Below are 26,116 nucleotides of genomic sequence, written 5' to 3' on the forward strand. Positions count from 1 at the left end.
AGTGTGGTACATGTGTGTGCGGTGGTGGGTGTGCTGTATGTATGTTTGGATGAGTGCCTGAGGCTTTTATTTGCAGTAATTCTGTTTCTGCGTCTGTCTGTGTGTTTGTGTTGCTTGTGTCTGTTTGAGAGAGTGCATGAACAGTTTTGACTTTGACCAGGGCTGGTAATAGGGAATTGTGATGAGGATGAGGAGGGGCAGGATGTGGTATGGTTGGGTGGCTGCAGTGAATGAGGAGGTCAGAGCTTGAAATGACCGCTGTAGGATAGACATACCACTGTGAATGCTTCCAGGTAAGCTACTGTTTGTGGCAACTAAGCCCCTGGATGCCATTCATCATGGCAGTCTGGCCTACAGTGATGCTCTAGAGGAGGTCATTAGCCTTCTCATGCGGTGCAGCTGAAGAGACAGGGCAGATAGGTGGGTGCCTGCAGCAAAGGAGATCGAGGGCCTTTTAGTGGACCTGGGTAGGCTAACTGGAGGGCAGCAAGAGTGAGGATGGAGATGTTACTCTGGGTGGTGGACAAAGATGCAGGTATAACTAGGGCACTAGGGTCTCCCACTACTAGAGAGTGCTTGCTGGAGGAGGCTTCCAAAGATGATGTGGAGTCACTGGTGGCCTTCATTGCACTTCCCTCATCCTCCCAGCCACTGGTTCCCTTGCTGTCAATGGTGTACACACTGGAAAGACCATGCTTCCCCACCTACGCTGGCAACTTTTCATTCTCCTGCCTCGAATGATGCTAAAGTGACATATACAACAGTGTTAGTTGGATCTCTGAAGTCAGAACAGTTCATTAACATTGACCACAAAACAGTTATCAAGTTTAAAGATTTCGCCTGCTTCAAGTCTCTCAAATTTCAATACTACATTATCATAAGCACATGCATGTATGCAACATTTAGTTATGTCATTCCCCACAAGATCTCCTATATCATGTATGATGTTGCCTCTTATCCCTAGTAATGCATCTACAGGAATTGTTCCACACCTCAGAATGGTCTTTTTTGCACAGAATATTAAACTGATGTCACCAAAAAGGATGTACACCTGCAACACCTTTGTACTGTGTGTTGAGTAGGCCCTAAATGCTGCGTACTTATCTTTATCAATAAGTAAAATAGGAATCAATGTCGTCCCACATATACTGCAATATTGTGCCTATATTAGCAAAAAATAAAAACTATTTATCTTTGATTGGACATTTCACAATGATAAAAATCACCTAAAGTCACCAATGTATGTGTCCAGTGTCAAGAATTATACATGAATTCTCTACTAAAGTAGCTTAGCAATATATTACATACTGTCTACATTCCTATGCTGTTGAAGAGAGTCTGAAACTATTGCTTGTGGGGATTGACAAATGACTTCAACAACATAAGTAAATACATAGACCTTGAAACATTTCTAAAACACTTCAGTACAGAGCAAATGCATCTTCACATTTGACTCCTAAATATGTAAAATTATTTGAACTTTGTAGTAGCTTTGTGAAATGGTTTCACTGAATACAACTGTTTACTCAAACTGTTGCAGAACATCACACTAATCATTACATGCAATGATTATATATGATATTTATTTCAAGGATTGCAATGTTCATCACAATTTGCAATATATTACACATTTATGCATTTCAACATTTGCCTAATGAGGTATGAAGTTGACCTGAATCTGAGATTTCCCGATGGGATTCTCATACATATATGTGATGGAGCAGTCCATCTTTCAAAATACCTCCAAGTTTCAATTTTACTCCATCATTGATAGCTCATCTTGACATGACAAAGGACACTGAGGATTGATTTGGAGTTTGTGTTACTCTTTCACCATTGCGTATACATTCCTGTCTACGTTTCATCCAGAATTATATGAGTATCTCAATTATTTGGCCAAACTCAGACTTCCCTACACACACATTTGTGAAACAGTAAGACATCATGCAATTCTGTCACTGTTTTACAAGTATGAAACAGTATTTCTGATGCTGAACACAATTTGGATATGTCTTGATACTTATATGTAGCCATCAATTCTGCAGTCAGCAGTCATGTTGGATCACATGCTCGCTCTGATTTGTGTATAATCCCAACTTCCCAATGTAACAGTTGGTACATCCACTGTATCATAAGAGCCTATTGTGCTATGTCACCTGGAATAGGGCTAACATGACAATATCCACATCAGTGATGGAGCATCACACCTAACACAATAAAGAATATTTTCCTATTTAATACAACTGTCCCTCATGACAGCAAACAACTTAATGTATTTATGCAGCGAGAACAGTCCATTGATTATGGACAGGAATCAGGTGGGATCGTTATCAAAAAACAATAGACAAAGCACATTACCATACACCTTGTACAAAACTTACATGTTCAAAACTCTTCTGGAGCACTGGCCATCAGTCTCCCTGAATGTTGATGGCAAGACTTCTGGCAGTAACAACAAATGGGTCATGTAACATGTAACTCTGATAACAAGTTACCCCCTTGTTAACTGCCCATCAAACTCCTGTTAGGCCATTGCAAAAATCCAAATGCAAAACAACAATTGATGGACGGAATGTTGCACAATGGCAGAACATTCACCCCCAGTCACAGATCTGGGTTTAATCCATCGTTATTTTGCTCATCAGACTACCCCAGTTCAGACATGGCCATATGCAAATCAGTCTTGAACCTGTGCCTCGTGGGAACAGTCAATCCCGAACTGCCAAGCCATGTCTTCCCTGGACCAGAATCAAGCATCCTAGGACTGGTTTCGGGCTATCAGCCGTCATCAGCCATGATAGCTTGATTACAGTGGCCTGGAGAGCACGGGACTCAAATCTGAGCATACCCGTCCCATTCGGGGTGACAAATGCAAAACAACAATTGATGGACGGACTGTTGCACAATGGCAGAACATTCACGCCCAGTCACAGATCTGGGTTTAATCCATCATTATTTTGCTCACCAGACCACCCCAGTTCAGACATGGCCATATACAAATCAGTCTTAACCATGTGCCTCATGGGAGCAGTCCAGCCCGAACTGCAAGAATCCCAGCCATTAGGGCATCAGGATGCGGTACGTGCCCCTCACACATTGGGAGGACTTCCTGAGCTGGACTTCAGCGATCTTACAGATGCAGTGTATTAGGTCCTCCTACCTCTTGTGGCAATGGATGCAGTGCCGATTGTATATCCCCCGGGTCTGCACCTTCCTAGTGATGGCTTTCTATATGTCGTGTTTCTTATGGGCGTTGATCAGTATGGATATATGAATGGAAATACCAAACAATAGTATTGTGACATTTTATTTGACTGTATTGCCATCACAAAAATCGACTACAGTTATCAGTATCATAACTCATGAGTTACCATACAACATTTGTATTGTCACATGATGACCTATACCAATATCTTCATACACACTCTAATAGTGACGTGTTGCCCACCCTCATCCCAAGTCATGGTCTAAACACACAAATCCAGGCCTTTGACTACATCTAGCCCAGAGTACCCTACATAATCTGTAGTTCACAATCTTTCGCACTGATCAGTGCAAAGGATTGGGAACTACTGAAGGCTGAATATTAATAATTATGGCACAGTGAATAGTGGCCAATGTGAATAAAGGGCCTGACATTTGGACATGACATGCTTTTAAATGTGAGTCAAGTCAAAAGATGTGTTAGCTCAAGACATGAATTACCTCTCTCTTTCAACTGTTCTCCATTTAAAAGTCTTCATGGGCATATTTTAAGCACACAATTTTGACCTACAAATGATAAATGTGTTCACCAGCTGTAACACAGTTGTATGACCATGTGACTCAGCCCTAGCCTGGCCCATGATTCTGAATGAGAACTGCTCATTTACAGGCCATGCTATCTGCAGCCTGATGATCATGATGTCACATGAACACCACATGTCCTCAACGTTTACAATAAAAGGGTCACCTTGTGCCCATCCAATAAGTCACCTCAACGATGTGTGCTACTCTTAAGGGGTCTGGTAGATACAGGTAGCTCAAACAACATATCAGAGAGCCCTGATCTAGGCTGAGTGATTTCTGGGACTGTACACATAGATTTTAGAGTACATACTTATCTCCAGGTGTAAACAGTATATGATGTGTTTAACATTTACCATGATGTTATTTGGCAACTTATCAGAAGTGCATCAAAGATATGTGGCTCACTGGTTAGAGCAGGCAGACCCTGAAGCAGAGGTCAGACCCGGGACCAGGGTTCAATTACCGACGCGGCAGGGTCTTGAGCTCAAATGTCCATGGACTCGATAATTCTCGCTTCGGTGCCTGACCTAATCATGGGTTCACACTCTGCAACTCTGGGCATTAAGCTTGCTTAATCTCCACAACAGCCCCCCCGCGGTGGGATGCCTGGCTTTCACCTTGGGGATGCCCTGTAGGGGCTATCTCACAGGGAAAAGCCAGGACGGGTTCCCAAGGCAAGCGCGGAGATACCCCTTCGGGGGTCGATTCTGGCGCTATATAAGAAACATAATAATAATAATAATAATAGGTCTCTACAGACATAATTGTTTTTCTAGGGCTTTAAACACACAACACATATTGGTGGTGTTGTATATTTGACATTGGAGAGTGCATACAAATCCCTAACATCGTTGACCTCTGTAAGGACCACATTATGTGACACTTAACATCAATCACTGCACATCACTCTGGAACTCAAAGGAACATTGTAGCCTGTGTAAATAGAAAAGAGCCACTTAGAATGATTCACATATGAATGCCAGACATGTAGTAGTTCCTCTGGTAAATCATAGAGATGGCCATATAGGGAAAGGACCTCCTTTGCTAGCAACTCCAGCTCCTCTCGCATGAAGGCAGGGGCCCTCTAACCTGTTGGACCTGACAGGGTTGCTTCTAGAGGTAAGAAACAAAGCAAACGTGGGGGAGGTCTTGATAGCAGCAGTGTTAGGAGGCAAGTGAGCTTTTTTTCCATTTGCTGCGTACATGTAAGTGATGTACCCGATCTTCAGGGGAGAAAGACACTAGACTGTTAGTTACTGTCAAGTGCATCACCACCTCTCCAAACGGGGACTAGGATGTTCAGATAATCACACTTTGAAGGACAAATATATTTTTAAAAGAAAATGTGAATAAAAACCTTTTTTTAAGTGTAAATAATACATTTGAAATGGATTATTTACAGTTATTTTTCAGATTAATATCAAGGCCATAAATGTCATGTGTGATAGATAAAGGACAAGAAGGAAATGTTGGTTCAAAATATTTATTAAACCATATGGATTTGGTCAAAATACTTGTGTTTTGTATTACTCATCAAATATGTTGCTGTGGATGATGTAACAAATGTTCACATGTTTTTCCAGGTCAGACATATGACCCCTGTGAGAGTGAGAAGATAACAGCCTCAGGTGTACAACCCTTTTCCATATCTTGCCACCATGAAAGAAAGGGATATAATCAAGAAGTTCAGGTTGATTGGTCTTCGAAATGGGCATTCTAGTTGGCAGTGGTTCGCACCCTGTCCAAGAAGGTATACTCACTCTAGTCAGGGTAAGGGAGTCACACAGTGAAGATAACCCCGGCTCGCCTCTTTGGTAGCTTGGCAGGAGCTGTCAAGCTTATCTCAGAGGCAATGTATAAAGTATATGTGCACACATACACCTAGTAATACAGTGAAATACTACAAAAGGAGTTTACACCAGATTAGAGTAAAGCAAGACAAAAATGACAAAAATCCAACATACACAAGTCAAAGTATCATTTTCAAAAGATTAAGCAAGTTTAGTCCATAGTAATGAATGAATGCTTTTGTTTTAGCACAAAGTACTTTAGATGCCCCAAAATTCAAAGATGGTGCAAGACGCAGGAGAGGTGAGGCATCAGAAAGGCAAAGTGATGTGTTAGTTTCTTACTATGCAGGTGAGGTAGTGCATCAGTTCCTTACTGACTGGGAAGGTTATTCATTGGTAACTTACTACTAGGCAGGGTAGTTGATGTGTCAGTTCACTACTGACAAGGGAGGTGATGCATTGATTCCTTACTGTCAGGGGAGATGATGCATCAACTTCCGGACAAGCGGCCTTGGTTCCTTACTGCACTGCAGTGCGATGTTGATGAAGAATCAGTGCCTAGGGTCAATGCAATGAAAATCCAGATGTGCTACGTTACTGCAACAGTGGTGAAGCAGGCACTGCATTGATTTATCAGCTGAGAAGTAGGCTCTGTGTTGATTTCACAGTCGCGAAGCAGGTGCTGCGTTGGAGTCGGAACTGGTGCCCGGTTGTCAATGACAGGGTACTTGATACTCACGCTGAGGCGATTTTTCTGGCATGCCCTGATAGCTAGCTGGGGCCTGAGGTGAAGGCCGTGGCTGATGCGTTGAGCGGGAACCACACATCAGGGCAGGAAACTGCAATGCATCTATCTTTTACACCTGGGCATCGATAAAACAGGCGCTAGTTGATGTATGGATTTTCTCCTTAGGATCACCAGATTGAACTTCCAAGTGCACAGGGAGTTGATTTAGCACCAATTGGCAAGTCAGGACTCGCACTGGCAGGTCAAGTCTTTGATGACCCTCAGACTTCTTAACAGGAGGCAAGCTCAACTCAAGCTCTTGGAGAACTTTGGAAGCAGGATACAGAAAGCAAAGTCCAGTCCTTTTACTCCCTGGACAGAAGCAGCAAAGCAGCAGGTCAACACAGCAAGCAGACACCAACGTGGCAGTCCCTCCTGACAGCTTCTCCAGCTCTCCTTCCTGTCAGAATGTCCTCAATCCAGACGTTTTATGATTGTGGGGTGTCAGAGTTCTAATACTTATCGTCCTTTCTGGCTATGAAGTAGATAACATTTAAAGGAAAGTCTTTTTAGTGCACAAGACCCTGCCATTCCCTGACCTGACTCCAGACACACTACAGCAGGGTAGGCACAGCTTTGTGTGAGGACATCCACAGCCATATTCAGGTGTCAATGATAACTCCTCCCACCACTCTAGCTCAGAAAGGCCAATCAACCTGGTGATGTCCCATCAGGATATGCAAGTCTCACCTCAGCCCCCCTAGTGTGACTGTCAAGAGTGAATGTACAAGAGGCCAACTGTCAGTCAACACAGATGTGTATTCTACAGACAGGCAGAGGCAGAGAATGGTTAATCCAGAGAATGCCCAAGTTCTAAAGTGTCATTTTTACACTTACAATTCAAAAATAAACTTCACCATTTTTTAATTGTGAAGTCAGAGACAGTACACTCCAAATCCCTATCTACTCCCAGTGGGAAATTACACTTAAAGCCATTTCAAGGCAATCCCCATGTCCCCCTACAGTAGAGAAAGGCCTACCAATGGTGAAAAACTAAATTAGCTGTAATTCACTAGTAGAACATGTAAAACACACCAGTACATGTCCTACCTTTGAAATGCATTGCACACTGCCCATCGGGCTGCCATGGGCCTACGTTAGGGGTGACAAACATGTAGTAAAATTTAAAGTTTGAGCCTGGCAAGTGGGTTGAAATTACAGTTTAAATCTGGTCAACCGAACTCTGCAGTGGCATGTCTAAGACATCTTTGCAGGGCTACTGATGTGGGTGGCACAGGCAGTGCTGAAGCCCACTAGTAGCATTTGATTTAAAGGTTCTGGGAAAACCTGGTTCACTTTACTAGAAACTTGCCAGTGAATCACATATGCCAATCATGGATAAACTAATCACAAATACAATTTAGACAGAGAGCATATGCACTGTAGCACTGGTTAGCAGTGGTATGCCCAGAGTCTTAAAGTCAACAAAAACAGGCAAGAAAATAAATAGGAGGAAGAAGTCAAAAAGATTGGGGTTAGCCCTGTAGACAGGGCAAGGTCCAACAAATAGGCAAACTATACTGGATTGATGTCATCAGCTGGCGCCAGATCTTCAGCCTCACAAGAGAAATCCAACATATATATTATACCAATTGTCAAAATCATGGGCCTCATTATGATGGAGGATTTTCCGCCTCCTCCGGGCCGGGGGAAGCCACCTCCGGCCCGGAGGAGGCGGAAAATCCTCTGCGGACTCACCAAAGACCCACCGCCGCATTACGATGGCTGGTGGGTCTTGGTTACTGTCCGCTGCTTTTCCGCCGCGGTCAGATTACAACCGCGGCGGAAAAGCTCTCATTTGGCTGGCAGTGTCTATCAGACACCGCCAGCCAAATTAGGAAGCATTTGTAAACATGCTTTTCCGCGGCGGTTTTTCGGCCGTGGAAAAGCATGTGTACTTTTGATTTTGGGGGCCTGTTGCGGGCCCCCAGGGTGTTGGCGGGTGGGGGGTGCACATGGGGGGTACCTATGGTACCCCCCAGCATTTACTTGCACAAAGCGGCAGGCACCGCGCGGTGCCTGCCGCTTTGTGCATGTAAATGTTAAACATGCACTTTTAACATTGCGGCGGGTGCTGCTTGAAGCAGCACCCGCCACAATGTTAAATATCCAGGATGTGACCGCCAGGGTGGCGGTCACATCCTAATCGCACATGAGGGAACGCCGCAGCCCATGCGGACGTTCCCTCATCCTCTGGGGTTTTTCCGCCGTGGAAAAGCATATGTACTTTTGATTTTGGGGGCCTGTTGCGGGCCCCCAGGGTGTTGGCGGGTGGGGGGTGCACATGGGGGGTACCTATGGTACCCCCCAGCATTTACTTGCACAAAGCGGCAGGCACCGCGGGGTGCCTGCCGCTTTTTGCATGTAAATGTTAAACATGCACTTTTAACATTGCGGCGGGTGCTGCTTGAAGCAGCACCCGCCGCAATGTTAAATATCCAGGATGTGACCGCCAGGGTGGCGGTCACATCCTAATCGCACATGAGGGAACGCCGCAGCCCATGCGGACGTTCCCGCATCCTCTGGGGTCACGGACGGACGCAAGTCCGTCCGCGATCCTAATGAGGCCTCATGTCTGTACTTCATTTTGTGGGCACAGGATCCTCCTTCCAATACACTGTAGCAGTATCTGGCAGTATGTCAAAGCCGAATTTCAGTGGTGTGCTACAATAAATTCTATCTTCAATGATGAGACACATCAACAGCTTCATCCAGTTTCCACAGCTCCAACATTCAGGCAATGTAAAGGGTGTCTTCAATGGTTTGAGTCACCTACCATGTGTGGTTGGAGCAATTGATGGCACACATGTTGTCTTAAAGCCACCACATGCCAGAGAACAAATCTACTGGAATCGAAAGACCTTCTATTCAATCAACATGCAAGTTATCTTCTTCCAGGATTTGTACATCACAAGCATCTGTGCCTGTTTCCCCAGCTCTGCTCATTATGAATTTGTACTGCGGAACAGCCTCATATACCTGTAAATGTCTCAACTTGGACCTAGGAAGTCCTTGCTTGTTGGTCACTGCAATCGTTCATTATATTGTTTGGGGTAATGCTAAATGCTTAATATGGAATTGAGTTACATTATTTTGGCCATTTTTGGAGTTTTCATCTAGGAGAATAAGCTTACCCCAACCATCCATGGTTGTCGGCACTGCTGAGGAATCCAACAAAACCAGGGAAAGTCTGCTTCAGTGAGGTCCATGAAAAAGCACAGCTGCCAGTAGAACAGGAGTTTGGGCTCCTAAAAGTCAGGTTTCATTGTGTGGACACAACTGGTGGAGCCCTTCTCTATTCACCTGCTAAGGTGTGCCAAATCACTGGGACCTGCTACATGCTAGACAACATGGCCTTGCGATGGAACATCCCTTACATCACAGAGGACTCCTGGTGAGGATCCTGATATGCCAAATGAAGATTATAGTGTTAATGACAGAGTTGACTTACTTTGAGATGTCATTGACAACCTCTTCTCTTGAGTGCAAGTGTATCTCTACATATCTTGGGCCTCATTTATGAGGCCCCTTGCGCCATCGGAACTTCACTTTTCATGAAGTTCTGTGGCGCAGAAACCAGCGTGGTATTTATCAGGCAGCAGTACGCCAGTTTTTGTGGCGTACTGCTGCCTGATAAATATCAGTCCCTTTAACGCAGTGCACTGCGTTAAAGGGGCGTGCAATGGGTGTTGCTGGGGGCGTTCCCAGCAACATCCATGGCCTTTTGACACTGCCCCAGATTTACGAGAAATCGTAACTCTGAAGCAGTGCCAAAAGCTTACACCTCCCCAGGGGAGGCGTAAGGGAGGCGCAACAGCGAGAAATGTCTTTATTTCTCCTCGTCTTTCCTTTTTCTATGTGTGCTGCATTCTACAGCACACATAGAAAGAGGAAAAGCCTCTTGTGATTATTTTTGTACAGAAAGTTTTCCCTTCCTGTACAAAAATAATCTTCCCCGCAACGCAGGCACCTTTGCACCATTGTGCAAGGGTGCCTGCGCTGGCGCAGGCAGCCCATTGTGCGCCGGCGGAGGGGAAAAAGACAGGAATGCGCCGTATCTTATAGATATGGCGCATTTCTGCCCTTTTCTTTTGCCGTAGGGAAGCGCAGCAGGAAGGCCTGCTGCGCTTCCCTGCGGCAAAAAGTCATAAATGAGGCCCCATGTATTTCAGCATTACATCAACTTTTGTTGTGGCGATGAAAGAAGTATGTGGTGATACTTTTTAGGGAGGGTGGTTCAGAGATAATCAGGCCAAAGATGTTTGTAGATCAGAGTGTGGACACATTGCCACCGGAAATTCGCCTTTTGTTATGTTCTATGGCACAGAAGCCTGCTCCATATTTACAAAACAGCACTAAGCTACTTTTTTGGGCTTAATGCTGCCTCCTAAATATTGTTCCCTTTAGCACAGTTTTCTGAGTTAAAGGCATGTGCAATGGGTGTTGCTGGGGACATTCCCAGCAACATCCATGGCTTTTTGACACTGTCCCAGATTTACGATAAATTGTAACTCTGAGACAGCATCACAAATTTACGCCTCCCAGGAGAGGCATAAGGGAGGCACAACAAGGATAAATATCTTTATTACTCCTTGTTTTTTCCTTTTCTATGTGTGCTGCATTCTGTGCTGCCATATGGCAAAACCTCAAAAGGAGACCCATTGGCTACTGAGTTCAGTTACATTTGTTATTTCTGATTGTTTTGTGAAACTGCCTCCTCCAAAAGTTCTCTTTGTAATGTGACCATCATGTTCTGTGTAACTGGTAATGCTTTATTTCATCTGTTTTAGGTTCCTTCACCTTGTCATCTTCATTTGGACATTACAGAGTTGTGACATTTGGTGCTGTTTTCTGGTACAAAGGAAACTTGGATTGATTTTAGGAAAGACAGACACAGACTTTGAATGTACAAATCTTGTACCAAGCCAACTTGTGCTGTGACTGAATGGGAGATTTGAAAATTACTTTGGACTTGTTCTCTATTCTGTAATGGCGCTATAGCAATGTGTGTCACTATTTTTTCAAAACCCATGTAGCAGTGGCACTAAATCATGATAATCTCCCTTCACGTTGGCAAAATCTTCATTGTGTGTAAAGTATATACGAGAGTGGATGTGTCACATCATTGTGGCATACCACTTTAACTTGGTGGTGACATTCCAAAAGATACTAAAACCGTGGTTTGTAATGACCCTGTGTCTACAACATCTAGTGCTGCCATGGTTTTATCTCTTGGTGTTATTGAGGTGGGCTTCCTTACATGAGCCAGAATATCTGGCTCCAGCTGATGACATTAATGAATCATAATTTACTGATGCTATCTTATTGTTTGTGGTCATAGCCCCTTTTTCCAGGTTGCCAAGGTCTGGAACTGAAAATGTGCAAACTGGCACTGAGTATTAGTGTAATGTATGGATTGTTATGTTGTTGCAAAATTTGACAGACACGTATTGGTCAAATGGGATAAACATAGCAATTCATGATTGAATGGTATGACATATTTTGAAAGTCATGTTTGGGAACTTGTAATACACAGTTCCTACTTACATATCACTTATTTTGACACAATCTTTTGATGTTTTGTCATTGTCAAGTAATGCTGGAATAAAATGAATGCATTGATAGAGTTGAGAAATACAACACCAGTATATGACTTTTTGACTTGTACATTTATTGATCCAAACATGATAAAATTAAAGAGGGTGGACATATCAAAAGCAAAGCAAAAATAGAAGAAGTCAGTCATGGCGAATGAAATGATAGTTAGAGAGCCAAAATTGTTTAAATTCCAGGGTGCAAAATACTACTTGCATCAAAAATCAAATGAATCCAGAAATGGTCCACAGAGTGAATGGTAGGAACACACTGGAGGAAATTAGAGTTGAGGTTTCTTGCTGGTGGTGGCAGAGGTCTTGCCAGGTCACCTCCTGATATTCTGCATGGACATCCCTGCTACAGGGGGTGGGGATATGCAGCTGCAGGGGCTAGGGAGGCTGCAGGAAATTCTTCAAGGGGCGGGGTTTCCCTTCCTGTGGCATTTGCTGATGTAGATGGCTCAGATGTTGTAGGACTACAGGAAGTGGTAGATGGTGCTGGTATCACCCTTCACATGTGGGTGAAAATGTCCTGCATCACCCCAATCAGGGAGATTATATTTGAGTTATGGGCCTCAGTGAGTACCTGGCCCTTGATGTCTTGGAACTACTGGTAGGCTCCCAAAGCTTGGTTGATGGTGTTCTGGGTGTCTGTGACCCCGGTGGACTCAGTATGCTGGCCTAAAAACACCCTCCCATGACCCTTAACCCCACTACCATGTGCCCTGCCCTTTCCCCAGTGTTTCCCATCCAACTGGTTCCTAGGTGAGCTGGAGCTGTTGGTGGTGTGGTCTCAACATCACCCAGGACTGGGGTGGCACACGATCGGTATCACAGTGGGAGGAAAACAGGAGGCAAAGACTTCAGTTTCTGAGGTGTCACAGCTAAGATGACCAGATGTACCAGGCTCCTCAAGCTCCTCCATATCACCAGTAGTGGTGTCCTCACTTAAGGCTTGATCCTGGTCTAGAGTGGAGTTTTCTTCAGTGGCTGGAACACACCCACGTGCTTGGCCAGTTTGACCTATTGATGAATGGAGAGCATTCCTATTAGTAAAAGTATGTATTGTACATTCAAATCTTTAGAGACAAACAATGTAGATACTTAGAATACAAAATAGGTAGAGATTATTGTGATGATAGCATCCAGTGGTACTCCACATATTACCCTATCATTTACAAATCAGCAGATAATAAGATGTCCTGAAATGTTCATAATGTTATTAGGGAGCACACCTGACATCTCCCAAACATTCAGCCCAACACAGTGTAGAGGTGAAATGTGTAATCGACAATTCCAAGGCATAACTGTCTTCAAAACAGACATCTCCACTCTGAGCAGTGCAGAGTCACTTTTTGCAAGTAACTCTTATGTTCAGCATAGCAATTTGCATACCTGAACATTTTTCTGTCAACACAGTTTGAATAGTGAAACTCACGACGTCAATACAATTGTTTGAGAAGAACAGGACAACATTGAAAAAATAATTCAGACCATTTTCAGAAGAGAGCATTGAATAGGGATTGATCACTGCATGACATTTTAGCACATGTTGAAATCTGTTATGATAGATAGAATGAGCAACATTACATATCAATATTCTTTGGAGAAACAGAAACAGGACAGTATGGTAGTTGTAGTAATTTCAAAGACAACTTCCAAACACTTTCAAAATGGTTATTGGAACATACCTGTGGAAAATATGCTGTGGAAATGGACCAGATACTTATATTTTGGACCCATGTATGGGTAATTGGTTATTTGGTGTTTTAACACTTACAGGCACCAGAACTTCATTAGACATGTAATGGAGATTGACACCTGTAATCTTAGACGCCAAACAATACATTCAAGCAAACAATCTAAATTATATGATACTGATACTTTCAGGTTTGTGTGTTAGAAGAATATGTGCATGACACATTGGCAACAGCTGAGTTGAGAACAAACAGGACATTGAGGTTTATTGAGACTTTGCAAAGAGTAACTTACCAGAATCCACCACACAGGGGGCCTCATTTATGAGGCTGTGCGTCACTTTTACACCACCGGTGCGTCACTTTTTGTGAAGCACTATTGGCGTAAAAAATGCGCCTAGTTGCGCCATATTTACAAAGTGACGCATCTAGGTAGATGCGTCACTTTGTAAACCCCTGCGCCACATTATACCTGCGCCAGGTATAATGTATGCAAGGGGGGCGTATTGATGCAAGAAAGGTTAGTAGAAGTGACGCAGTGAAATCTATGAGATTTCACTGTGCCACTTCTAGGACTTAAATGAGTCAAAATCTTACGCCTGCCTCACAGCAGGCGTAAGCCTGACGCAGGCCCTTTCACATGGGGCTTGCCCCATTTGAAAGGACATATTGCTGGAGTTGCGTCACTTTTGTGACACACTCCAGCAATGCGTCACTTTTGCGCCATACAGATACGTCAGAAATACTGACGTATCTGTAACTCCTTGCGCATTGATGAGTCATACTGTAAATATGACGCATCATTGATGTCGCAAGGAGGGCGCAATGGAAAGTGACGCATCGCTGTTTCATCGCAGCGATGCGTTACTTTTCATAAATGAGGCCCAAGGTATTCAGGTCAAGACTTTAGTATGTAGGATCTGCAAGTCTTTCTCCTTCCAGGATATAAATGGTATTGGGGTCCTGGAAGAAACACCGCCAGTCCTGTTGGCCTCCATGTGGTGCTTGGAGGACAGGGAATGCACCCTCCCCTGTAGTTCGTTTCACCTCTTCCTAATTTCCTCCTGTGTGCACAGGTTCTTTGCTACAGCATTCACTCTGCCAATTATTATGGATCATATATGCCTTTTCATAGGGGTGTATTGCGGACTTGGGCTCAAATCAATTATGGCTCTACTCTAATGATTTCATCCACCATGGCTGACAACCCACCCTCAGTACAATGGGGATTTGTGTGGCCTGGCATTGTGCAACAAAATAATATGAAATTAACTAATTGAACACAAGTAGAAAAATGAAAAAACATGAAGGGAAAAGCAACATGGAAAATAGGAAGAAAAGACCTGACTTAACTGGGTAAAGCTCTGCTGGCAAGTGTTGTGGTGCAGGGGAATGGCAAAGGATCATAGTCTGAAATAGGGGGTGTTTTATATTATGGTATGCAGGTGTTTCCATTTGGCCATTGGACATCAGGTGTGTTCTACTAGCATCCAGCCAATGGTACATTGTTGAGCGCATACCGCAACAGAATCAGGACCAGATGTACGACACCCAAAACAGCGCCTAGCAAATTGCAAGTTTTTTGCAACTCGTGTTTTCGTTTAAGTTTTTTAAGGGCAGGCACTGGTCCCTGGGACCACTGCCTGCAGTTATATAAAATATTTTCCCTTGCATTTTCAAAGGGGAAGGGGTCCCCTTCTTCCCTCTTGCAAGTGCATTACCACCCTTTTGAAGAGGGTGGGAATTTGCTTGTGTTTTGCGCCCCCAATTGCGGACGCGAAACATTCTTACATAGGGTTGCGTTCGCTATTAGGAAGGGATTGCCCCTCCCTAATAGCAAGTTGCAACACCCTATTTTGTGAGTAGCAAAAAATTGTGACTCGCAAAATAGGGTTTGTAAATTACCAATGCTGTTTTCGCATGTGCAAACAGGTTCGCAAACCTGTTTGCACATGCAAAAATTTTTGTACATCTGGCCTTCAGTTGTCTGGGAACCACTGCTAGTAGACTGCCAGCACAACGGTAAAATCTAAATTTGATCACAGGCGCAGTACTGAACAGCATTGGAGTCTACCACAGTGGCAGCGGGGTGCCGCAATGATGGCAGGAAACACTCTGTCAACGTGGATGGTGAGGCAGCTTGCATGCACCTAAATATGGTTGGTGAAAGACCTTTGACTCTGGGAGTACTAGGAACTGCCACTGCGGTGGGACACCAGTAATACTGCCAAGAAATACATCATGCCCTAAGTCTTGGAAGTAGTCATATTATCCCATTTTACATTTTTCAGATTGCTTACAGTTCTTTGTTTTGTGCTTTTTGCATTTTACTTTTCATCTAAATTTTTTTGGAAATGTCAGCATGAGGTAGAAATGATGAAGGTGCATAGACAGTAGTGTTAATCGAAACCTGTGCTCAGTGTATCAATCAATAGGTTGAATGAGGTAAGGTAGGAACAGTACCAAGCTGATTAAGTGTTTGGGTTAGGAATATTAGCCAGACTTTGGGCAAGAGGGAGGAAAGTTATTAGGGATCTTTCATATGGATGCATGCTTACAGTAGGGATAATAGAAGGAATGTCTATAATAGCAGGGTCAGCAAGAGATGGGTTAATGATGGATGATGAGTGGACTAGGTGCATAGATTAAGAAATCTATTTTAGTGGTTTAGCTCATGTGCATGTGAAGTTGGAATGGGCATCCATGAGCGAGTAAGCAGAGAATAAATGTAGGAGTGTGTTTAGTGGAACATTATCTTTAGGTCGTCATTGAGATTTCTGACAATGTAGGTGACAGAGATTTTTTAATGGTATCATGGTCTTTAAATTAGTAACGTAAGCTTCTAGAAAGAGATATACAGTTACAATATACACTCTGAAAGGAGAAATGGTCATAGCAGAGCACATACGTGCAGAGTGGAGCTCAGTGTTAGGGTGAGTATCCTACTGAGGAAATGTCTCAGGAAAAGATCACACTTTCACAGTCCTAGTCTCTGCGTAGCATTTGATAAAAGGCATCATGTTTGGTATTTAAGGGAGCTGATATTACTGTATCTATTAAAAATAACCTGGTCTCAATGTAAAGTTTGCAGGGAAGATTGATGGGTAAATGAGAATCAAAGTATCCATGTAACCAATGAACCTGGCGCTCAACAGGCAAAAGGCAATGGGGAAAGATACTGAGTTATGGTCCTCATAATCATTAGATTCTTTTAACGTTAAATTAAAGGGTTTGATGAGTTGGATAGGAGAGCTGTTAGAAAAGTGGTCTGAGAGCAGATGGGGTGAGGGAGCAAGGTGAAATCAATGTGCCATTGATGGCGTATATTAGTCTGTTGTCAGACACTTCTCCGTCATCTGTGTCATAGCGTTTAACCACCAGATTTATGGTTCTCCGTCATCACAGGAGTGTTAAGGGGGTCTCAGGATGGAGTATTTCATGGCAATGTTTAACGCTGACATATCCTTCTGTCTTAATTGAAGACGAGTCCATCAAATATACATGAGCTACATCTCAACATCAATTACACCTGCAGTCCACAATATGAGTGTCACACTATCCCTTCTACAAAACCTTTGTCTTTCAAAACTTGAAGTAGCAGATACAAGATTAACTTGTCTTCGATTCTGTATGCTTTACTTTTCCATTGGTTTAATTTGTTTTAATTCATAATCAGAAATGGCTGGTGGAAGAGCTCCTAGATATTCAGAAGATGAATTACCAGTAATGGTGGATGAGATTAGTAAGGTAGAGCGACATGTGTTTGGAGCCCTTGTTCAGCCAACTACTGTGACTCAGAGGAAAAATTTGTGGGATAGAATTGTGACCAAAAGTGAATGCTGTAGCCAACACTATGTGCTCACAGGAGGATATTCGAAAATCATGGAATGATCTGTGAGAAGAGTGTGCTCCTTGGCTCAAGAGCACTCTAAGAGACCATGCAGACTGGTAATGGGCCTCCCAGTACCCTCAGTCTCTTGCCCTGAGAGGAAAAAGGTGTTAGGAATTCTACACTGATGGCTTGGAATCTCTGGTGGAGGGGAGACTAGTAAGTGAACACAAAAAATAACAACCACTACACTTTGATCCTAAAAAAGCCATGTGCCTTAATGGTGGTAACATGACTTTTGGTATAATGTTTTTGTCTAAATTTGGGGACTCATTTAATATTTGGTGGATGGAGTTAACTCTGCCAGGGCAGCAGACTTAACTATTCTGTTGCCCTGATGGAGTTCCCACCGAACAAATTTAGAAATGACCACCAAGCCGGCGGTCATTACTATGGCATTGGCAACATCCGCCATCATGGAAGTATTTTTTAAGGCTGACGCACAGCTCAATTAACAAGATGGAGCTGTCTTCACTATGATGAGAGTTATCTCCCATGGCTAGGGGGGCGTTGGACATTTTTCACTGACCATTACTGCCTGGGTTTTCCTGCCAGTGATGACCAATGAAATAAAAATTAGGTAGGAAGACATAGAGGTCAGCCTCCAATAGCTGTTACTCCATTGGGCCATGGTAAGGGTGCAACCATGGTGGGGATGGAGTAGTCGCCACCATTGTTACACTAATGGTTCACTGACATCTAAATTTGGCAGGCATTACATCATATTAGCAGTAAGGATACACTGTTAATGTTAAACTCTGAATAAATATTTTGTTTTTGTCTGTTAACTTTTATTATATTTCAGACTTCTACGTCAATCTTACAGACTGGAATTATTTTTAATTTTGGATGAAACAACAATAGAAAACATACAATATTAACAAATTGTTAATGCATTGTTAAAATCATTGGACTTCATGTTTCTAAATTTGAAATAAGGGCCTGACTTTCATATATTTTTAAATCTCAGATTCTAAACATATGGTTACTTTGTCGACAAAATTGTTAGGGCTACAGTAAATAATGCACTTGTAACTTGCACTTGTCTTCAATTTTTGCAACAGAGCTACATGTGATCTAAATAACAACTCTTGACCTTATTAAAGCCACATTGTTATGTTATGTTTTTATGAAGTAATTTCTATATGGTCATTATTGGACCTAGTCTTTTCCATAGAGTCACTCCATATTTTTTCCTTCTTCGACTTTCCTTTGAAGGAACATTTTTGTTTGCCTTTTATGACTTTGTGATTGTGCTGCCTTCCTTTAAACAAAATACAGTTGCCCTACACATGATTGGCAAATTGAATTTACTTGTGAGTCCCTAGTATATGCCGGTACAAGGTACCCACCACCTTTTAATAAAAAGCTATTATTGGGCTGCAGTGCTCATTGTGCCACCCACTAAAGTAGTCTCATAATACAAGTCTCATGCCTTTCCTGTAGTGCATTCTAAAGCTGACATTTCTGCCTGGCAATGTAAATCGTTTTACATGCCCAAACCTAACTTTGTAAGGTTTATGAGATGTCCGTACTGTAGGCTATAAAGCCTCATTGGGCAGGATGCCTGATATTTAAGAAATAGGCCATGTGTGTAACGTTTATATGTCTTAGCACTGAAAAAGTTCTAAAGTTATTTGTGGATGGTGTACCTCATGTCTCTGACATAGACAAACATTGGGTTTCCTATTACCTTCATTTAGTGCTAAATTCACTTGGTTAGTAAATAGGAAAATTATGTTTACTCTCAAATGAATTGTAATTTAAAAACCACTTAAATATTTTTAAAATGCCACTTTTCACATATTTTTAATTTTTCTTCAATAAACAAATGTGTTTTTCTGCTAGTGTTCAGGGTCACATGACTGTGAATGGCTCTGCTGCTTAGGGCTGTGTATTACATTCAGACAGTGAGACAAAGGAAGCTCAGTGCAAGGGGATAGGATGGCTGGGGAGGAGCTGTACCCTGCCCTGATTACATTTCAAATGATCCTTCATATAGCATACTCAAAGGAATCTGGCACCAGACCTGCTCTTGCCTTATTCATCCTAGATAGTTTTGAGGCAGGACCCAAGGAAGGGAAATATCTAAACAAAACCTCTTCAGTGTGTAGGTGAGGGAATTACTCCACACAAATCTTGGCACTGGTATAATTATGTGACTTCAATAGCTGCGGCTCGCCTTCTCAGTGATTTCAGCAAAACCGATCACATATCAGGGCACCTTCGTGATCTTCACTGGCTGAAGTTGGACAGTCGAGTGAAGTTCAAGGTGCTCAGTTATATGCACAAGATCAGGATAAAGTTGGCTCCTAGTTACCTGCAAACCTTGTTAAATTTTTATACTCCTGCCCTACGCTCCTCTTCCCAAATTATTTTTTCTGTGCCCAAGGTCAAACTCCCCAGAATGGGCGGTCGATCCTTCGCCTACCTGGGGCCCAAGCTATGGAGCTCCCTTCCTCTGGATATTCGGTCAGAGGATTGCTACACTCGCTTTCGTAAGGCTGTCAAGACCTGGCTTTTTAATCAATAACTGAGTGGCCTTTTTCGTCTTCTGCTAGCTGCATTATCTCAGCGCCGGGAAACCCTTTTGGGTAGCTGTCGCGCTTTAAAAGCTTAAATAATAAATACATAAATAAATAACAACTCAGCAGAAGACTCCTGAACTTGTTGAAGATTCAGTAGAAGGACTGCACTGCTGCCAGAAGAACTGCTATTGGAAAACAGCCAATATTACGTGGTCATAACCAGGCATGACCATTACCACACATCCTTTACAACGAATATGTCTTTACCACGGATGTTCAATACCACAAAGCATTTACTATAAATATACTGTGGCAAAGGCATGTTCATTGTAATGGATGGTATGGTCATGGGTTAGAGACTCAGAGCCGAGCAGGGGACTGCGGCGGGGAGGGCGACTTTATGGATGCGGACAAGAAAGGGGTATGCTTAGGGTTCAGGGCTAAGTAGCTCCGGCAGGGGTTGGTTTTAGGGCTTGGGGGGCTAGGGGAAAGGTGACAAAACACATGGTCGGGCGGGACACTGCGGCATGGGTGGCAGCTTTTGGTCTTTGGGCCAAGAAAATAGACAGACTTAGGGCCGGGCAGGGGACTGAGGCAGGGGATGGTTTTAGGGGTCAGGGCGGGGAACAGGCATACCAAGCAGCATTCAACTCACCTCAGCTTCTCAGGGCCCACTAGGGCTTTCCCTTGGACCGGCGGACTTAGGGTGTTGGGAAGGGCAGGTTCCTGTGGCACGGGAATATTTTCTCTGGTTCTGGTCTCTCTGTCCAATCAGAAAATGGCTGTTTGTTCACAGTGTCCATTTAGCACTGTGAACAGATCACGTGGGGAGAAACAATAAAAAACTAGAATGTTCATGTCAGTGTGTCGCAACGCCATGCATGCCATTAAGGTAATGCCTTTACCACGCATGATAATTAAGCACCAATATGTCCTGACCAAGGATGCCTTTATAACAATATTATCGAGGTAAAGGCATGCTTGGTAAAGGCATATATGTTGCATGCATTGTACAATCAGCGATATAAAGGCATGTGTGGTAACTCCATTTGTGGTTACTTCATACAACCCTGCTATGCTTCTGAAAGAACTGCCTTTCTGTCTGAAGTAGGAAGACTGGACCAGCATGCCTTGAACCCAGTTGATCCAGGGAGACTGCAAGTGTCAATCGGTTTACCTCCTTTGTGAGTTAATGCACCCAACAAGCTTCTGATTCCATCAAGTGCCATTTACCTCATCAGGCCCAGTACTATCTGGCCCAACACTATCTGGACCACCCTTGTACTGTGCTGCTGTCCTCTGCTGGAGTGAGTCCTGCCTACCCCCCCAAGTGGTTTTACCCAGGTCCTGGACACTTGGAAGTGCTACTAGAGGGTACCACTCCCCTCTAAGCCATGAACTTTGGACTTTCAAACTTTTACAACACACCTTGACTGGAGAACCAGCAGGATATTTGTATTTTTCTCATGTTCTGTTTCAAATGTATTATTAGTTGTGTATTGCATATATATTTTTCTCATTGTCTCTAAGTTAAGCCTCACTGTTTTGTGTCAAGCTTCCAGTGTGTTATGCACAGGTAGATTTAGTCACGTTTGTGTTTTCTCCTGTCAAGAATTATGTTTATTACCTATATGGGGTGTACACCCCCTCTCAAATAACACCCCAATTGTTTACAGTCCTATAACCTCACAAACAATTTGCAGTACTAACGTACACTCAATGTCCTCGCTCTCTATAAAACTTGACAGTATCTGAAGTAACTTTTTTGTACATTTATCCCACATGCAGATCCTATAGAATGGAATGAACATTTTTTATTACATGTTTGCAACCAGCAGATGTTAATACCTTCAAACAACTTTCCCAGAATGTTAGACTGGCCTTTTTAAATCATAATTCAGGCCTTGATTTAGGATTTGCTGGGCATGTTACTCCATCACAAACATGGTGGATATCCCATCTGACTGATTACAAGTGCATTGTATCTTATAACACTTGACGATGGGACACAATCTTCTGGGTATTGTCGCCTGCCATAAAGATCAGATGAACCACATGCTAGTTCTGCTACACAAGGATAATGGCCTCCTGGATGAACAAAATGACTTGCATAGGGAGCAGATTGATCTCCAGGTGGCCACAAATGACCCAATGGACTATCACCTCTCTGTGATGTTTGTGTGCAGGTTGGATTCCAGGTCATCTGTAGGGCAATTCAAGAATCAACATCATCTTTCTCACATAAAGAGATATGATATGCCTTTCTTATTATGGCTATGCCTATCTCTATATGTGCTGAGTTCTCCGCCCTCACTGCAGACATTCCACAGTTGTAAACTTACTATTAATTCAGTGTTTGTGAATACCAAAGCAAACATAAACTTACACAAAAGTGAAAGTTTACATTTGAGAATCAGGCCCACAGAGTACTTTTTAGATACTCATTGCATAACACCAAAATAATTTGGAAGCATATAAACACATAATGAAAATGATAGCACTTCTGTAGCATACCTACCTGTTTAAGAAAATAGAGATACAGTGCTATGAAAAAACAGTAATCTATATTATTTTACCATTACTTTTTCAGACACAAGGTTAACACATTTTTACCATATGCTGTTGTATTTCTTTCAGCAATACATGACTCCTTCTAATATGTAGTGGTACGTATTAAAGTATTAATGCTACTTTATCAATAAAAAAAAATAGTGTGGATTATGATGTTGTTGGGGCATAAAATGTCCCTCACATGGTGATGGACATGTGGCCCTACCCTGAGTGCCTCCAACTGCAAAGATATATGGATCCCTGGTGCTGGTTTCCTCTGTCATGAGTGAGCACAGATCATGTGTGTGTACCCTAACATAGGCCTGTTTCACAGATTATGGTCTTTTTGGACCTAGAGGACCACCCCAAAGCACTTGCCTCCTAGTGATGAAAGGCTACTGCCTTTGCCAGGAGTTCAATAGCACACATGCCATGGAGACAGCATGCGATGTAATGATAAGTAGAAGTGAACATGCTTTTTTATTTGTCTCACTCGAGTGAGGCCTCCAGATTCATTCATGTAAAGTTCAGCTATTATGTGCATAACTCACCCTAGGTCTACATCAGGTAGGTATGTTGTGCTATGCAGAGTCTGTGTGTGCCTCTGAATGGTACAATACATGAAAGACTCGTGGTTGCATTTTGGGACACCCTGGGCTAACAGGAGGAGCATGAGGAGGTAGAGGAATCTCCCCACCAGAGAGATTTGTGGATAGCTGCATTAGTGTGAAATTGGTCGGACACAATGGAGGAAGTGAGCGTTTACTCTAAGGGGTGCTCTGTGATTTAGAGGGAGGTCAATGGAAAGGGGCCTGGGCACATCTCAGGAAGGAGATGGGGGCTGATAAGAGGATCCTAAAGAGTAGACATGTCTCTGTGGCAGACATCTAGATGTGATTCTCTAGTCACTGCCTTAGCCTGTTTTGTGGGTTTATCAGATTTGGAGCTACTCATGCTGGAGAAAGGGCAGTGTAGATAAATAAGAGGGCACTTCAAAATGAAGCAGACTCCTGACATAAGCTTCAAAGACTCAGATCCTAATCACATTTGGTGTCTGGAAATGGACTATGGGAAGGGGAGCTTAAGGCCCTCAAAATTGCCAACTGTCAAGCAGCCAGTTGGGCTATGCGAGGAGGAGAAGCTCTGCAATACTTCTGCCTGTGACCAGGACTGGGAGCTAAGGCCAGCCTGTCTTCCACCTGGGTGAGGGGACATCACTCAGGAAATCCAAGACCACCTGCCCCTCAAGCCTGGAAGGCTAGTGCTTGCCTGCTCGCCAAACCAGTGTGCACTGTGAGGAAGAGTAGAGTGCTGATTGGAGCATGGTCCAATAGGAGATCCTGGCTAATGGATGTCTGAAGATAGCTGCTCTGATTACGCTGTAGTCTGTGAGAGGAGTAAAGTGGGAAACCCTGTTTGCGAAGTGGGGCCACCATTAAGATTACTGCCATGCCACAGTGAAAAAGGCAAGAAGCATGGTCTGGTTGAGATCATAGTCAAGAAGAAGAGGCCGTAATGGTAACCTGTTGGGGCCTGAGCCTCAACTGATGTTCTGCACCAGTGACTTCACATTTTCTCCTCAACCTCTGAGAGGATCCAAGAAATCTTAATGGTATCAGAGGAGTCTCAAGGATGTTTTATTACTGTACCTGCAGGGCCCTATGTGAGGAAATTGAAGACACCCCTATGCTGCCTCCCAGCCCGTGAGAAGGGTGTACTTGGGGACTCTGACTGTGCAAGTCCTGCTGGTGCAGATGAGACTGATTGATGGGCTAGACGACCCGGGCGAACTTGCCCGCTATATAGCACTTCAGTGCTGGAAAAATTTTGAATTTAATTAAAAACAGAGTGGGACTCCTCAGAGTTGGATTACTAGTAGAGCTTAACCTGAATGTTGTCCATAGTGAATGGGGTATAACAACTAGCGTTAGTCAGAAGGAAGTGGAGCTCAAGAATGTGCTGATTGAAACACTAGAGCCCTGACCTTGAGGGTGTGTGTATTTTTATGTGAATACCATATTTTACTTTGTGTTGGTATATAAACACTCCTTTTTTATGAAAGCAGGTATTTGACTGGACAATCATTTTGTGCTGCTATTGATTATATATTGTTGTTAAACTGTGTTCACACACCTGTGTCTACCTCCACACGAGACGCCTTAGATTACTTGACCCATGCTACCACTGACACTCAAGTGCTGATTAGCTCAGGACTTAGTAGGTCGAACCCTGGGACATCAGGCATAAAAAGCCTCAATCCCCATGGTTGGACCCGGTAACCTTTGCTTGCCCCGTGTCCCCCTGAAATGGGATTCTGACAGATTTATTCTGATTCACACTAAGATCTCTTTTGCGATTTATGTTTTTTGTGCTAGGAAATTGCGGGCATTGGTGGTTCATAGGCACTGCAGCCTGCATTGTCTTAAGCGGTGGGTGAACCTGGGATGTTGGCCCAAAAATACAGCAGAAGTTGGGCTGGGAAATTTCCCCCAGGAGAGGAAGCGGGTACACCGTACTTTTTAGTCCTTGATGGTATGCATCCTGGCTGTGGTCTTTCCACTACTGGATTGGAAGATGAAGGCCTTGTAGTGGCAACAAAGGGGGTAAGTTTATCATGTGCATTCCTATGCTTTCATGCTATCTTACAATTTTGCTTTTCAGATTCATTCAAGATGTAGAAAAACTCTGAATAATGGTACAGTTTTAAGGAGTTTTAAATAGAAGATTTCGTTTTCAGGGCTTATTTACAAGCCCCTTGAGCACCTGCGGTGCAAGGGGCTTGTAAATAGGCGCCTTTGTTTCTTGGTTTATGGTGATGTATAGATTACTGACATCCCATGTTCCTTATTCCATATACACTATTCTCTACGGCACTTGTGATATGGGTTCTGGCATGTTTGTAATGTCTATCGTGCATCAAACCATTGATCAAAATCAACATAACGTCTTATTGTTGCAGAGAAATACAAAATAAAACTATTCTCCAAAATACACAAATAATGTGTTCGTGTTTTTGTGGTATAGTCACACTGTGTGCAAAATAGATTTTGACAGTTTATAAGTTTACCAGACAAATATTTAAATCACAGACATGAAAAAGATCATGTCCACCTTAGTACACTGTATACAATTTAGACTTTGTTAAGAACAAACACAACTATAGTCACCCAATTTTGTAGATGTATGCACTGGTGTTCAGACTCAGACCACTGGGAAACTGCTGTCCAGACACCCCTGTATATGCCTGAAGCACTAACATTTTGTGACATTCTATATCCCATGATTACTACTTTCAATTATTGGTAATTAGCTACTATATGTTACTCCATGTGCTCAAGGCATGTGATTGAAAAGGTACACTATAGGACTGCACCACTTTTGTTACACCAGAAGGGAGACAACCGTTAACCTAAATTTTGCCCTCACATTGCACACTGCTTGCCCAGTCTGAAAACTGATATTTTTTGTCAGATCATAAAAGGGAACAACAAA

The sequence above is a fragment of the Lissotriton vulgaris genome, chromosome 4_1 (genome assembly GCF_964263255.1).
Source record: "Lissotriton vulgaris chromosome 4_1, aLisVul1.2, whole genome shotgun sequence".
In the NCBI taxonomy this organism is placed as follows: Eukaryota; Metazoa; Chordata; class Amphibia; order Caudata; family Salamandridae; genus Lissotriton; species Lissotriton vulgaris.